Source organism: Acyrthosiphon pisum, chromosome A1 (assembly GCF_005508785.2).
Source record: "Acyrthosiphon pisum isolate AL4f chromosome A1, pea_aphid_22Mar2018_4r6ur, whole genome shotgun sequence".
In the NCBI taxonomy this organism is placed as follows: domain Eukaryota; kingdom Metazoa; phylum Arthropoda; class Insecta; order Hemiptera; family Aphididae; genus Acyrthosiphon; species Acyrthosiphon pisum.
The window spans coordinates 89,010,932-89,015,725 of record NC_042494.1 but is presented as its reverse complement, the minus strand read 5'-3'; positions in this window follow the sequence as shown (position 1 = coordinate 89,015,725).

The window sequence follows — 4,794 nt, the reverse complement described above, 5'->3', positions numbered from 1 at the left end:
ACCTACCAAATATTAATATAAATTGTCCCCTTTAAATCCTATAATATTATCGTTATTATTCATTCGAGATATTTTATCATTTATATACTTACTCTATAAGAATAATTTTACAATTTCATACATTTTGACAAATTGGGTACCCAACTGGGTTATTGAAAAACTACATTGATAAGTAGTGATTTATATTTAATTGGTTTAATTACCATAATAATGGTGCCTATATTATATCATTTACGACAATCATAAAAAAAAATTGAAATGTGCTGCATAATAAAGTGTAAAAAGGTGAGTTATACAGTAGGTAGGTTACAAGTGAGTTACTGTTTAATATAATATGGTATTAAATTGGAATTGGAATTTAATGATATAATATAGTATTATAATATCATTGTATACGAAAGACGATTCTGACCGGAGACGGTTTGTCACTGTGGATATTTTATATTATATATTATAGTCTCGAACTATGAATATTACATATAGTATTATTTATTCTAGATTTCTAGACAAATTAAATTTAGAAAAATATCTTTTGATGAAAATATATATATTTTTTTAAAACCATATTAATTATGTGTATTAGTAGACAATAGTAGTAACAACAACATATTTTGTATTTATATAGTTTCGAATATCATGCTATCATATTATTAGGTATGTAATTATAATATATATATATATTATATAAACGATAATAAAATAAAGTATTTTTAAAATAGTTTTTAGTAGTTAATGATCTATTTATATTATGATATACTGTACAGTATTAAATATACGTCACACATACCAAAATATTATTCGAACTAACGCATTATTATATTCATAATGAACTATGTGCTAACTACTTAATATGTTATAAATTAATTCTACAATCTAAATTGTAATTATTAATTTGTAATTGTATGTGCAAGTAGGTATTTTAAAGGATTAATAAAAAAATAATCATATCTATTACATAATATTATACACATTGAGTATCAAATTATTAAACATAATGTTTATGTTATATTATATTATAATTTAATATTTTTCTAGGAAAAAAATCACATTATGTACACTTACCTACGTTGGTAACACAATTATTTTGCTGCACCTACACTTATTTGTTAGAGAATTAAATTATATTTAATAATAGATAATAAATTAATATAATTATTGCCATAAGTAATGACTAATGAAATATAAATAGGATACCTATAATGTAACTATTATGCAGCCAATAATAAAAAATTAAGTACATCAAAGCATTAAAAATTAAATTATCGTCAAAATGTATTAAACAAGCTAGTGAATTAACTGAACAAATCTCCGGTGTTGTAGCTGAGTATCGTTGGAATAATTTCAAACAGTGTAGTTTCACTTGCTGTTTAAATAGTTTTATTTACTATTACTTAAGAATAAGCACACGTGGCCTGATATTTAATATTCGTACAGCAGTTGTTGTCTATAATACCGGTGTGAGTGTAGCTGAATCTATCGACGAACGTTTTATGAAAATCGGTCAAAAACATAAGGTTAATCCGTTTTAGACCTTTGATGTTATATAGTAAAAAAAGCTCACTTCACTAGGGAAAAAAATAAGAATTATAAAATACAACGCGTATCTCAGTTTTAGTGTACCTACTACCTAGTGATGGGAAAATTTCCGGGAATATTACCAACACCGCGAATATAATAAGTTTTTAAATATTGATCATAGGTGACAGTTTTAAATTAAACTTATGGTTGTAAATGATCCAAAAGACAGCTCTTTATTGATATTATGTCAGTTTAGATATTTATTCTTTAAAAAAAAGTTATTGAGTAACTATAACTTAATTTTTTAATTAAAATCTGTACAATGAGCACAAAATAAACGATCCAACTTTCATTTATATATGGTGAAAAAATAAAAATAAACATACTGAATTTGAAATACTGAATAACATAAAAATAATAAATTTTGTTTTTTTTTTTAAAGAAATTTCCCGAGAGGTTGGGGACTATTCTAGGAATATTCCCTGTTCCCGGGAACATTCCTTAGGGAATATTCCTAATGGCACATCACTAAGTGTACCCCAGTTCACGACCAAATCGGCGTCAGTGTACCTAGTTTTATGAAATAATTCAACCTAGGTGGCAACCGAAAGTCGTGTATTAGATTACTGATTAATCACTTGGTATGTTTTTTAAACTATACTCTCTAAACTTTTCTGATATTTCTAAGACACGAATAACGTTTCTAAAAACGATATATTAGATTTTTTTTCAATATCAATCGGGTATTTTTTTAGTATATAAGCTACAAACCTACATTTGGTTTTAAGATATAGTTTCTTTAATCGAGGCCATGTAAACGTGACAATTTGATGCATGCTTTTAGCTCATAATATACCAGAGTAACCAATGGGAAATGGCAACCGTTTATATACAATAAATAAATAAAAATTAATTTCTACTGTTACTATTATAATCTGCGGTCACAGATAGGCAACCATTTATAAATAAAAAAAAACAGTTTCAACTTCCATCGTGAATCTCAAAATCCTTGTTTGAGTACCTCTTTAACATGTGAATTTTGGAAAATCCTTTCTTAATGGGGCTCTACATCATAAAACAAAATTTCATATTCATAGCTTCGGTGGTTCCGGCTAGGCGATGACAAATCAGTCAGATACCTGAATACCTAATATAGATTATTATGCCCACCAATATACATTATTCCTATGTCTTTGTATCTGTATCAAAAAAATACACCTATGTTAATGTATATTCATCTTATTCATAATTATAACTATTTAAAATATATTAATGAAAATAATAATAATAATAATATATTATGATATAAATTAATAATATGAATAATTAAAAACCATGTGCTTGCAAAATAATTTTTATTTTGAAATTCTCTATCATTCGATACTAATCTTAATCATCCCTATTTTCATAAAATAATTTGATAACAGCTTTAAGTGTGAAAAATATCAGGCTTATGTTAAATCTGTTAAAAGTGCGAAATTTTTACTTTTTAAAAAAAATTCTTTGATTTACTCAGTAACTGCCCCTTGTTTAAAATCGAATAGGCAACTAAACGTACTCAACCTAGTTGCAATGTTGATACGTCACGTCATTGTTATTTAGTATAGCAACCCTGGGCAAGTTAATGATAACTTTAACTGAGTTAAGTTAAGTTGATAGAAAACATTTGAAAAAGTTTAAAGCTAACAGTTAGCCTATTTTTTTTTTAACTCAGTTAAGTTAAAAGTTATATCAACATTTTCAATTAACTAATAAACTTAACTTAAGTTAGATATTATTATTATTTTTTTTTTACACAAATACCCATTAATATGGTTTAAAATAATAAAAAATCATAAATATTATTAAACACGGGAAATAGCAAAAATATTCTATATGAGCATGACCCAATTGGTTTTAATTAAAAAATAACTTATTTATACCGAAAATATTTAATAATAATATTATTAATATTATTATGTTCTTGAGAATTGTACATTTGTGATTTGTATCTAAGTCAATATAATAATATAATATCATATTACTTATTAGTTATTAGTATTTATTAATTATTATTATTATTATTATTATTATTATTATTATTATTATTACAATATGCCCGTATGCCGCAGTATGGTATGGTATATCTACGATACACCTAAATGGCTATTGCTATAATATTATGTATAATTAAATTATTTTTCTTGAAGAATTCTGGTTAATGGAACAATAAATAAATTTAACTATATTAATTCTAATTTCCTATTCTAGTAAATGGTTATGTAATATGCTATATGCTTCATCAATAATCATTTTTGTTTTTATTTTATTTATTATATAATTATTTATAAATTAACTTAACTTGAATTTGATTAAAAGTAACTCGTTGTTTATTAAGTTTATATCAATTAAAATAAGTTAAGTTAAAAATTAAGTTAATGGAAATTAAATTTAAAAAAGATAAGTCAAAAAGTTAATTTTACCTTTTCAACTCGTTTATGGCCAGACTTACTAAAAAGAAGATGTTAAACAACAGAGCCAGCCATGCGTGATACCATGGACACAACGACGGGTGAGAAAAACGGGTGTTATGTTTGACGCGCAGAGTGGTCTCGCTCCATTTGGTGCATGGTGGAATCTCCGAACGAGTACACTTGGGATGTCCAGTGACTGAAAATCCTGGTTGAGACGGAGGTTGCGTGTCAGAGGAAGGGAAAGGTGCAGGTCTGCGACGATATCACTGGACACCAGTGCGTAACCGCAGTCAAGCAGACGGTGGTTGTTGTCGGGCCTCTGAAGAGGTTTATAAAGGTTCTTACTTCTTAGGGACTTATGTTGTGGTTGCCGCCTGAAGCAAAAGCGAAGTTGAACGGGACAGACATTTGGATTTTGGATGGATAAACAAGTACGATGAGGGGTACCAAAAGTGCTTTATAGTTTATACACATATGTAGTTCTCTTTTGCCCCTGCCGCCTTAACTGCCTATCTGTCTGAACGTATGTCCCATGTGCACACTCACACTCAATCTTGGTTTTGCTTCTATTTTCGGCTTGACTCGCAGCAGCAATATATATCTATTTAAGGTCCTGAAGAACTTCCAGAATCCTTTCCAGAAGTCCTACAGGATTCAGCGTCTGTTTGGCTTCGGCTGCATGTGAGTATAGTACAGGTTTTAATGCATCTCTATGTCACGAAAGTAACTGTAATGGATGTGTTAAATTTGGGACTCAAAACTTTTCGTTATTACGTAATATTATTGTTTACTATATACACAATGAAATGTACAAAATATATTT